Genomic DNA, 13,240 nt, shown 5'->3' on the forward strand with positions numbered 1-13,240 from the left:
GAACAGCTGTTTACAAGGGTTGATAGTGATAGGACAAGGGGGAATGGTTTTAAACTGAGACAGGGCAGGTTAGGTTAGATATTAGGAGGAAGTTCTTCACTCAGAGGGGCTGATGCACTGGAACAGGTTGCCCAAGGAGGCTGTGGATGCCCCGTCCCTGGATGGTTGGCGACCCTGCACGTAGCAGAGGGGTTGAAACTAAATGATCATTGTGGTTCTTTTTAACCCAGGTCATTCTATGCTTTTATGATACATTTCAGGTTCATTCAATGTGTTCTATGTGAAACCATGTCATGTCATATTTTACCTGCTTTACATATCTGAGAAGTCTTTTTTTTTTCCTTTTTCTTCCTTCTACCTTATTAAGTTCAACCACTTAAGACTTTGAATAAATACTAGCTCAGGAATAGAAATGCTAACAATCTGAGAAACTGCAAGTTGAGAAAGTGGCCAGAATCTATGTTCTGCATTTAAGGTAACAAAGAAGGAATGAATTCTTCCAAAAAGGGACTTTGAACACAGCCTTTTACTTTTTTGGGGAAAGGAGGTGAAGTCATTGGTAGAAATACCTCGAGAACTTCCTTCAATGTGTCTGTGGTTGCATTGTCTTGCATTGTATTTAAATGTGGGCATCCAGGCCAAAAGCAGCTCGGAAAACATAAACAGGTTCTCTGCTTTGTCACTGCAGTGGACATCGGTGCCACATCAGAGGGAGCCGTGTATGTTTGATTCTTCATTGCAGCTTGTATAGCATTTAGAGGGAAAGTAATTACAGATCTGCTGATTCCCATAGCCTGGGGTCAAATCTTAGAATTATAAACAAGAGTAGGGTTGTGATGCCTAATGTGGGCAACAAGGAATTATTAATCTTGGCCCGAGTGCCTCAGGCAATCAGAAAATTGTTACTGCTTCAAAGAGTAAGAGAGTTCTTGAGAATGTCCAGCCTTTCCTCCGTGAGAAAATGAAATGAGTAAAGAAGAGAAGAACTTACGGTGATGTACTTGCATGGTGAGCCTTTGAAATGATGGCCTCATGAGAAAGAATGTGAATCAGAAGGATTCTTTTGTTAATTACGTTCTAGAAAAAACAAACAAAACACCATCACCACCACCAAAAATAACAGCAAAAAAACAAAATCCAAAAAAACACTTATTTTCCAGTGCTGTGCTCTTTATCTTTTGAAATGACAGATAACTGAGAAATGCAACCATGTACAAATGATAGAGCTGCACGTTTGTTTTGAAAAAACAATAAAATAAATAAAAGAATTTTTTGTGTCCTAAGAATGTTCTCCAGCTCTAATGATTATTTGAACTCTACCAGTAATAGCAGCAGCAATGAAAAGCCTGCTGGCTACAAAATGTACATTGCAATAATATGCAGAAGCTGTATTGATTTTTTTTTTTTTATTTTTTTTTCTAATTTGAGCTAATGCACTTTCTGTCTGCATACTGGATCTCCAAGCATATTTTCTTGGTGGATTTTATTGAAATGTATTTTAATTTCATGAATGTTCAGTTAAGCAACAGAGTACAATTTACAAACAGGTGGTCTACAATAGTTCAGATCTGCTTTGCTGAACCGTGTTCAGCTGCTCAGAGTACTGAGCTGGTTCACTGTAAGATTTCATCAGACACCCCTGCACCATGGCACAGAAAATCGGATGCACAGTCCCCGCTGCTCTCCACATTTTGTTTGCTGTTACTTAAAACCTGCCATGACTTCCAAGTATTTCAAGGGTTAGCGTAGTTTCATGTATATAGGCTTTGTGTTATCTGTATCTCATCTAGGCTGCTCCCTCCACTCTTCTGCCTTTTTTTTTTTTCCCCCCATAAAAATAGAAAACTAAGTCTAGTGCGTTTGCTTTCAACTTACTTCAGTCATAAAGCCTAAAAATCTGCAGTGGTGGTATTTTGTACTATATTAACCAAATACCTACAGGTGTAAATTCCTTCCAGTGCACATGAGGCCGTATGGTCTCTGCATGGGCAAAGCTGGCCTGCATGCACTGGCAGCATGAGGTGCATCTCATTTACTTGCCGCTTATGCCTGAAGCTTCTGATGGATCCAGAAAGTCCTTCATCCCAGGAGATGTCCCCTTCTCTGATGCAGATGGACCTCAGATCCAAAATATAATGTGCAGTGATCCCAGAGTCCTTGATTCTAAATTCCCAAACAACTCTTAGTGTTACTAAGATTCTCCTCACTGATAGCTTCAGTGATAGATTTCAGTGAAAATTCATCCTCCAGAAGTACTGGCTAAGATGAGAGCCATGACTCAACATGGAAAAAAATATAACATTTATTCTTACAAATTAAGCAGCAGAACAGAAACTACTGGGTAAAAGAATACAAAGAATGGTTCACTGTGCAGCCTTTCTAAAGATTAACAGACACTTTCTCATTTAATCCATGCTTTGAGGTCTCCACAATTAGGATAAAAGCTCTCTCTGTGGCAGGAGAGTACAGAGACCAATGCTGGTGATCTACTTGTACTGCAGTTCCACTATATGTTACAATTACTATCTCATGCTTGTATTGTGATTTTAGCATATTGCTGTATCACACTTCTAAATCAAATTCCCACAGAATATCAAAATCTTTCAGTAAGTAAATTCGGTATTAAAACATTAAATCCTGCCACTTCAGACCAGCTGAATAGTCAAGAGCTTGTAGTCAGGACAGGCAACTCCCAAGTCCTCTTGGCATTAAAAAGCTGACAAGCTCCAGCTGGCCTATCTTTCTCCAACATTCTCCTCATTGTTGTAGGGGTAAAGAGACCTGGAGCAAGCAGAATCCAGATAAGGAGAGGCAAGTGGCTGCTGTCTTTTTGGTAGTGTGTTGAGGAAGTATTTTGCTGAACCACAGACCAAGTTGTCCATCTTGGCAGGGAAAGGAGCATCTGGAACATCATTTTTGACATCATTACCAGTGTTCTTGTAAACGATGACACAGTGGAGCCTATGGAGCAAAGGTGGGCCCATAGGTATACCCTATAAATATATATTTTCAGTCTCTTTGGAAGAAGCATCCAAGGAAATGAGCACAGGCAACGTGCTTATGAGCTACATTCAGTGATAATTAGTTAATATCCAGGTTAACAATAGAGAGAGAGTGCAACAGCATACAGCAACAGTGATAAACTCCAGCACTGCGAACTGTGGATGCTGGGAAACTAATAGCTGGCGTATCCCTTGTTACTGAATGATGTTTAAACTAAATACCACACAGTGAGTCATTGAAAGAGCACCAGTCAGCATAATTTTCAGGCTCTTTCTTTCTTTCTGTAATAAGCAGAAGCAGCGCTTTGGAAATATCTGTTTTCTTTGGGGTTGGTAGGTTGTTTTTTTTTCTTAAATATTCAGTCCTACCCTAATTTTCCTCACACTATTTCTCCTCAAAGCTTTCTATTTATGACTGAATTATTGATTTCCTTACCAACTTCTCAGTGTGGCAGAGATATGAGCATTTCAGCTTTCAGAAGTTTTGCTTCTGATGATAATAAAGTGTTTTCATCTTTAATACCCTTAAAATTGTAATCAGATGACTGTGCCACTTGGCCGAATTAATGGAAACAGAAGTATACAAGTCTGAGAAATCACAGCAAAGAAGGCAGAAATGTACACATGAAGTTAACACCGCTCCAAACCTCCATTTCAGGCAGTGTATCATCCATACTATCTTCCCACTTGTTCTGCTTTGCTTTGACACAGATCGTGACCATCGAGCACTATATAAGACACATGCTGTTGCTTTTAAGCATAAGCATATGGATACTTATGTAATTTTATTTAGTGCTGGTTTGTAATGATGCTATAAGTGCTTGGTTTTTTGGCAAAATTTCCCTGGAACTTCTGCTGTCCTATTTTTAGTGTAAGGCAGAGAAGCATGTAGCAAAAGGAACTTGAATAGTTCCTTACTTACACCTCTTTACTTCATTAAACTATTGAATTACTGGTGTATTTTAATAAGAAAACATATTTGGATTATATAAGTCAGTTATTTACTTGATAAATTTCACAGTAGTGTAATTGAAATTAGCTTGTATGCCTGTTTAAGTAATTGGCCAGCAAGTAACTGCTATTCAGGTTAGACTAATTAGACTATGACGTTTAAAAATGCTTGAATGTACATGCCTGTTGAGGTGGCATTATAGCAGCCATGAAAATAAACATGTTATCTATCATGTGGGTTTTCTTGTTTCCGCTCTTGGATTCTATTTGGATAATCCACTGTTCGCTATTTCTCTTCCACTATTGGAAAGTCAAGAATAAAATTCATGAGTACAGAAATCAATCTCACAGTGGCTCAGGCTTTTTCTGATACTTCTTCCCCACATTCTGCAAAACAAGTATTCACCAAAAAAAAAAAAAAAAGTGCCAAGATTAACCTTCTATGGAAAAAAATCTTTTATTTTGCATGATAACAGAACTGACCCGACCCTTCCAATACAACTTTTAAATACACAGTGAAACTGAAACCTAGAAAGCTACAGAACATACTCTATAAGAAATAGCCTTAAACTAAATTGTTTATTGACAGTGACATTAAAAATATTTATTTCTGCTTTTTTTTTTTTTTCCATATTAAAAAGGACTATTTTGTATTTGAATTTAACTTTTTCTCTATGACTTATACTGACAGATCTAGTGTTCTTAGGTTTTTTGGGAACACTAATATAGCTTTTTATAGAAGCACGCAGTGATGACTCAACACTTGGCACAGTTCAGTCACGGCCCTAAATTTATTTCAGTTCGACCAGTAAACAGTGTTGTAGCATGGTCATTGCTGCTTAAAAACAAAACTAGAAAAACTGGCGCTGGATTTGACTGTGCTACAGCTTGTAACGAGCTGCTCACGTGGCATTCAGATTTCTTTTAAGTCCGGGTAGCTGTTGGCAACTGGCATTCCAATGCAAACATTACTAGGGATTTTTTTTGTTTCTAGAAAGAATTTGTTTCCTCTTCTGGAGTTCCTGGATAAGGAGATAAGGAGAGAAATTATGCCTCTGTCCCAAATTTGAAGTACTTGCATTTTGGCAGTTCTTTGGTTCTCTGCTCATGCTTTACCATCTCGGAGGACCTACCTTTCCAAGCCTTTGCCTGTGCAAGCACTCTCAGTGTGAGCAGTCAAGAGAACTATCTGCATGCATGGTGTGTAATCACACAGGGGAGGATTTCCAAGAGGTGGCTGCAAGTATACTGATGACTTTTTTTTCTCTATCTTTACACTCAGTTGCCAATTTTTGTCTCATGCATGCTCTCATGTGCTCCTTCTTGTGTTTTCTGAATGTTTTTCAAGCAGCATTGCTCTGTGTTTCAAAATGTAACACAAAGTTAAAAATTTCTGATAACTAACTTCAGCTGCCTCAAGAAATGTCTTTTCTACTGTTAGTACTACTGTTAAAAGCAGTACAAATTCACTGCAACAGTTAAACTGACTTCAGCATATTTTAGTTTTCATTAGTTCTGCTTTCATAAGATCTTGAAAGGAAACTTGGAGGTGGGAATTCCCTTGTCACACATCATTTCTCAAACTACTACAGGCTTGTCTATTAGTAGCTTGTTCTTTAATAACTTTTTATATTCTGAATTTTCCCCAAATTAGAGAACTGCAGAGTTTCAAACTTACTAGGCCTGAGAGGTCTGTTTATAACTTAAGTATTTTACTCAACTGACTTTTGATGGAAAACCTGTATTGGTGTGCAATAATAGCATTAGACTGCGAATGACAAAACATTTTAAAAAAACAGCTGAAATTCCTAGCATTACGAGTGGCTGGATATGGTAGGATGGATTCATCATTATAAACATCAAAAAATGAGGAATTTCTGATGGAAAGTCTGTGATCAGGCTGAAAATTGACATTTCTCTTCACATCCTTTTTTGGGGGATCCTGTTGCATTCGCTGACTACAGTAATTAAGCAGTTTGGCTCAAGAGACTTTCTGTAGAATTGTCAGTAATGCTGTGGAAGGTGAATTTGCAAATTTTGGTTGATTAAAGAGGCTCCCAGCAGTGGCTCTCAAACATGCAGAAGTCGTTAAACTCACAAAACAATTAGCTAAATCTGGTGCTCGTAGTTAACAGACTTGTCTTACAATAAGAATATTCTTATCAAAAAAAAAAAAAAAAAAAAAAAAAAAAAAAAAAAAGAAAAGTTTTTTTTTGTTATGAATACTGTGAATGTAGCTTGTTGAAGAAATTAACAAAAAGCACCACACGTCATTTGAGTAGAGCTGAAGGTACCATAAATTAGTGCAGAACACTTGGGAGGTACTGATTTCTCAAGCGCAGCATAATTATTCCTTGCTTCTGTATAACACAGATTAAGATAGATACAGACTAACAGAAGGTCAGGAAGAGGTAGTTGTCATCTGAAGGTCAGCCATTGAATATGACTGAATAGGAGGTTTTGTCTGTGGAAAAAAAAAACAAAACCTGATTAAGCCCTGAACTGAGAGTTTACTGAAGTCTTTTATTTTCTGATCCATTCATTTGCTACTAATCTACATCTCAACTTCCTGCATTCATGATCTACAAGAAAATTGTTAATGATCTTTTCTACTCCCTTAGAAAGGAAGCTATCTCTGAAAGGGCAGAACTGGCCTTTTAACATCCTAGGTTAATTTGATTCAAATCTGAAGCGTTAATGCGGGCTAAATCCCATTTAAGGCAAACTGCTATAATTTATATGGAAGGCTGCACAGAGCCTGCAAAGGCAGTAGGTGGCAGACTGCTCCTAGTAATCAGTATGAGCTTATGATTCGAGCCCTTTGGAATGCCCGTGGAACTTAGTTAAGAGTGATGTAAAAATTCACTGTTTCCACAATCTTTCTGTATGGGTAAATGTTGAAGTATTGGGAAGAGTCCTGGAGTTCAGACAGGCTGCCTAGTTTTATAAAGCATGTCAGGGATAGCCTGGTAAGGACTTGCCAAGAGGAACTCGTGCTCCCTCACACCCTGCATTATCAGCTTCTGAAATAACTGTGGCAGTTTATCCTGACCTGCAGTAGTTGGGTGACCCTGATCTTGCTTTGGAGGATTTGCCCCTGTTAATAGCAAATTAGTGCTCCCATGGTTTTACCACCTCTAAAGAACAACATGTCTGTAGTTTACTCACTACTCTGAAACCCCTCCTAACTCCCGATATCCAAAGGAGTTTATTTGTAACCAACATAGTTTCACACATGTATAATTATTTCTGAAGATGTCTACAGATAAACCAAGGCCTCCACTGCTTTCTGCATGCATGTGACATAAATGTTATGTTGCTCCAAAGAGCAAACCATCCCATTAAAATAGCTACCCAAAAGCTGGGATCCAGTCTTTTGGCAAAAGCTTTTTCTAATGCTTGCCCTTTCCTAAATGATGCTAATCTGAGGCAAATTTCCTTTTCTCTACACATCAGACCTTTTCAAGCTTGGATTCACCATGAGGGTTTTCCACGATGCCCTGCTGCAAATAATGTAATTAGAGAAATACCTTGTCTCTTAGCTTTTGTCTCATAGGTTTCATTGTAAAAGAAGCTTGTGGTGCTTCCTCGAACAGATAGAGTTTTATGCTTTTGTTTGCTGGCTGTCAAGGCAGTATCTAGTACATACAGAGACATTTCACTGGCCACGCAGGACTAGGCTCTTGTATCAAAGCAGGGCACAGACCCACTGCTGCAATCCATAGCAGTGGTTGGCAAACACTTGGGGGAGCTGCCTGTCCACTCTGCAAAAATGGTATCCTTAGATAATCACCAAATTATCCACAGATAGATTTATCACTAAACAAAATTTAAAAGCAAAAGAATGTATAAACATAAGTTTTCAGTAATGGGAAAAGCATTATTACAAAGTAATCAAACATTGTGACGATTACATTTTAATTAATCTCATAGTATTTTTAAAATAATACATCTTCCACCGCATCTACATTTAAGCTGGCCTCTGGGACTGATCCTTCAGGCTCTATTCATGCTCACTGGGACATTGTATGTATGCAGAGACTTATTTTTGCTTTCCTCCTCAGGCTATTTAACATTTCTACTACATACTTTGTTTAGGCTACAACTATGCCATTAGTCTTTAAGGTGCTTTCTTCTACTTATATATTTCTTGAAACACAATGGAATAACTTTACAAACTGTACAAGACAAAGCATATAGCTTGGTTGTGTTCTTTTCTGTTTGCAATTCTAATCTGCTATCAGTTTTGCATCAATTCCTTAGCATATAAATGAAAGATTAGTCTGAGGATACGGCGTCCAAATGTGCACCATTCCTCTCTTTCCTCCCTCACACACTTATTCATTCAGACTCAGGGGAAATCCTGAATGATCTTGTCACAGCATTTACTACAGCTCAATGCACATATAACCACATAATGGAAATTTTGTTTTCCATTTTTGGGAGAATTTTTGGAAAAAAAAAATCTCAGATTTTCACAGAATGCTAGGAGATACACAGATGCTACGAGAACAGAAAGAATAGCTTCAGGACCATTCAGTCATTTCCTGAAGGAAGACCTTATTATCAAAAGTTTAATAATAAAGTGTGGATTTTATTATTGGCAACCTCCAAAATTCATATGATTTTACAACTCTTCCTTTAGTATTTGCAGTTGTCTTTGGCTCTTCTTTGAACAGGCAGGGACTGTAACACCTTTCTGATTCAAGGGCTGTACTTTCGTCACTGTGATTTCAGGCTATTTGGTCTCTCGCTCAAACAGTCAAGACCTGTCACCACAGAGCTTTATATGAGTTTTTGTGGTTTTACTGATAACAAATATACTCAGATCTACATCCCAAAGGAGAAAGATATGTCATTAGAAAGTGACACATTCAAGAAGAGTCAGATTGCACATAAAGTGGCAGTTACTTTTTCAGGCATTGAAGAATGTTTAGAACTCTGCTTTTGATAACGTAAGCTTTGGTTATGGAAATCTAACATTTTCTTCAGGCATACTTCTCTGAAGGATCAAGTAAATGGTTATTAAGCATTTGTACTCTGTATACTGTACGCTTACCTGCAATCCTGCAGAAAATGGGTTTCTTTCTTCTCAAGTGAGACAGTCATTAATGAAAGCACATTTCACGATGGAGATTGGTCTTTGCAGAAAATTGGTATTCATATCATAATGAAACATCGACCAGACAAACAGACCAACAAAAGCAGCTGCAACTCAGCTAATGGATTTTTGAAATATTAATATTCTTAAGTTTGTGGTCAGAAACAGGGACATAACAATTAGTAGAGACTGTGTTCAAGTGTCGTCTTTAGAATGAAGAATTGAGGGGAGAAAAGAACAATTTGATTCTCTATTTATGATCAGATAGTTTTGATGCTTAAAGCATGCAAGTGTAAGCAAAGGCAGCTCATATTGTTCAGTACAGTTTAATATACCTCTCCTTCATCCCACCAGTAGTACAGAGGTGAGAGCAAATAGCCTCACAAAAAAAGACAACTCAGTAAGTGTGCTGCAGATTGGCCACCCTCCACACTTACAGCTTAATTAACCTGTGTTTGCCAACTTTCCAAACAGTAAAGAAATAACTAGGCTTTTATTTGTTAGAAAGGAATTTTCATGTACTTACTTAAATGAAGTATTTTTGATCTAGATCTTTCTTTATCAAGAAAAGAAAAGTCTTTCTCTGTTTCTTATGCACAAGTCAATTGACACATCTCTCTTCTGCCATCCTATTACAGAGGGTACACAAAATTCTCAAAGAGCTGCTTCAGTCAGCAGCAAATTTTTTCATCTTTTTATGATAATGCAACGTATTATTTTTGAATTGTTCATTTAATTTGTCTGCTCTGGAGGAAGTGTACTGTTCTGTGAAAGTACTTCGGTCTTAATTGCACGGGTGAAAAAACTGTGAAACAGCAAACTGTAGTTTACTGCTCACATCCATTTTCATTTTAGGTGTATGTGGTTTAAAACTTCTGGAAAATAAGCAGTCTTCAGATCCGATTCAGCTCTTGCTGCTTCCTGGGAGCCAGCCAGAAGAATATCTTGGAATTGAAAGAATTGAGAAGCTCAGCTTCCAAGTACGGGAAATGTCCTCAGCTCAATACTTGCGTGAGCTATTCCAATGGGATTTTACTAGCCTGCCTGTAATTATTTATCAAAATGCTATTGTGATTAATGATTCCATGGAAAATAGAGGCCATGTCCTTACCTATGTGTACTTCAAGATACAACACAAATAATAAGTTTTTTTACTCCCTATATCCTTTCAATTCTCATCTTACTGAAGAAAAGCCTTTATGATTGTGCTGCATATAACCATTCTTTTTTGTAGCATTGTAGTATCTTAGGTTAGATATTAGGAGGAAGGTTTTCACACAGAGGTGGTGAGGCACTGGAACAGGTTGCCCAAGGAGGCTGTGGATGCCCCATCCCTGGAGGCATTCAAGGCCAGGCTGGATGTGGCTCTGGGCAGCCTGGGCTGCTGGTTGGTGACCTGCACATAGCAGGGGGGGGTGAAACTAGGTGATAATTGTGGTCCTTTTCAACCCAGACCATTCTATGATTCTATGATTGATGAGCTAGCAAAACTGCTGTGTCCTGTGAAAAGAAGACAAGAAGTTCAGCTGCCATAACCAGGACACAGAGTCATTAATGTTTTTGACATGGATGTGGCTTCAGATAAATATGCATTAAAAAAAAAAAAAAAAAAAAAAAAAGCTGGGGCCAAGACTTTTCTTTTGCCACTATTTTGATTGAAAAATATGTCTTTACTTTCTTCACAGATTTCTTTCAATAGATTGCTGGAACTTCAGTCTGCAGAAAGGATGGCTTTGGCAGTGTATTTTAAGTCTTGGGAGAGAAAGTAGTGGCATTCCTCTACTTAAAAAGAAATAACACAAATTGGCATGACTGGACTTGAGATGTGTTTTCGTAGCTGCCTTTCATATTGTATCTGAACTCCCAGATGTGGTCTTGCAGACTCTGCCAGTGCTAAAGTCACTTTAGGAATGAAGTTGCCTAGTCATAGAAGAGACCTTGCAGTGTAATTGTTGAAATGATCTGTTACTTCAGTAACAATTCATGGCTTTTTGGTAGTGGTGATGCTTTGTGAGTTTTTTGGGTTTTTTATTGCTTTTGTTTTGTTTTGGTCTGTTTTTTTTTTTTTTTTTTACTATTAATAGTTAGCAGCTTCTGATGAAGAAGCACTGTCATAGAAGTCAATAAAACCATTCCTTTGTAGGTAAATGTCCACCTTTCATCTCTATCTTCCCTTAAAAGAAATGCTTTAAGGTGTAAATATTTTCAGCTATTTCAGGCCAACAGTGCAATCCTATGCAATTTTGCTGACATCACTTTATCAGTGATTTATACAGGACAAGATGATAGGTCTGAGAATAAGCCAGCTTCTGCCTTTATCGTTTACTCTATTCAGATTCAATGTCTGTAAATCTTTCTTCTTCAAGGAGTGAAAATTGTAGCATTTTTTTGTTTGTGGAAAAGAATGTAGAAATAAAACCTTTATCATCTGGGATTTGATGTTTTGAACTGATATATATATATTTAGTACCATGTATCTGTTACTGTTTTCTGTATCTTACCATATTTAAGAAAATGCACTTAATGAGAAGAAATAGTAGCCTTAGGATCAAGTGTCCCTATGTTACAGGAACAAATGAAACAAACGCCTTGGAGTGAGCTGGTATTACTTAAGACAAATAGCTATGCTGTACTGTCCCAGTTTGTACAATGTTTAGGACTCCGAATAAACAAATCCCAGAACAAAATCAATTCAGTAGGAGAAGGTTGTTGCTGACAGAGCTGGAAGATGCTGTGTAAGCATTGCTGTCTGCCACGCGCTCCAGGAAACCCTGCTGCAGAGCTGCCAGTTGCTACTGTGATTATAGCAGAGGCAGATGATGTCACTGCTAGAGGGCAAATGAAAGAGCTTGATGTCATCAACGTTAGCATTATTTATGCCAAAGTATCACCTTTAAAAGTCTGTTCTTACAGAAGAAGCAACACTTTAAGCATTCACTTTGGTTTGCAAATTATAGGCATGCTGAAAGCTCCATTGCTTTTCACTCAAATAAAATTACAAATGCATTGTTTCTTTAACATACTTTATTTCAGTGCTACAAACTGTTTGGAGACAAGATATTTTCTAATCAGAGTCAACAGATTCTGCTGTGCAATTTGTAAAAATCGAAAAAGGACAAAAAGCCATGAGCTTTTTGCAATCTTTTACTCCACCTGGCTTCGAACAAGGCAAAGGCTCTTTACTAAAAATGAGATTTGAGACCTAAACTGCAAATGTATCACATCCTTATTGTAACTTCATTAATTCCGAAGTTACATCTGAATCTATCCATCACATTCTGTGTAACTTGAATTCACTGGATTCTTTCTAAAAGTAGATAGGCATTTCCAGGTATGCCTTGTTAATAAAGCAGGTGTTCCTACAATAAAGTTCTGACAGCGTCTGCTGCGACTAGAATTACCTCATCTCTTAAAATCCTTTGAAACAGCTTATGAGCTTATGCTTGAGTAGCATCGATGACAAAAGATGTCTCAGGCACTTTGCATTTTACTTTCTACCTGGATGTGCTTCATTTTCTAAGAGTCAATGCCAGAAAAACCTGCTCCGTTCTGCTCTGTGTACTGACTAGCTGTGTGATATCTTACGAACAATTCTTGCTGCAGTTTATCAGTCAGTGATACATCTTCATTTGTCAAGGATCTGACTGCTTCTGGTAAAAAGAAAAACAACCATACCCAATCTGTCCTTAAGTGAGTGTTAGTAGCTCTGTGGCCATGGTAATAGAGCTCAGCATCTAGTAGTCACTGAGAATACGTATTTAGGAGTCAGGATCTGTTTTGCAGTTTGTGCTGAGCTCTGCCCTACTGTGAGTCCACTGCTAAGAAACCAGTTCAGGTTTGTTCTGTAGAGCTTCTCTAACACTTCTGATTACAACATAAACAATTAAGTTTTTGCAGTGAGGATCAGAGCAACTAGTTAAAATCTGAAGCTTGTACATACAAAACATCTGATTTACAGATAGCTTTTTTTCTTTTTTTTTTTTTTTTTTTGAGTATTTTACCCTGAGTTGTTGTACAACAAAAAATCTTTACCATGTAGGAATCAAATCCACCACTTAAAATGGATGAAATGGAAATGTCAGGGATAGTAGCAAAAGCTTTTTGCTGAGTGGGAAATATTTCTTCAAAAGGTGAATACCTCTGCAGGAAAAAATAGTGATGTTTGGAAAGCCCTGTATTCCCACAA

This window comes from Lagopus leucura, unplaced genomic scaffold (genome assembly GCF_019238085.1).
Source record: "Lagopus leucura isolate 7727_CA_CO unplaced genomic scaffold, USGS_WTPT01 Super-Scaffold_100157, whole genome shotgun sequence".
Lineage (NCBI taxonomy): Eukaryota > Metazoa > Chordata > Aves > Galliformes > Phasianidae > Lagopus > Lagopus leucura.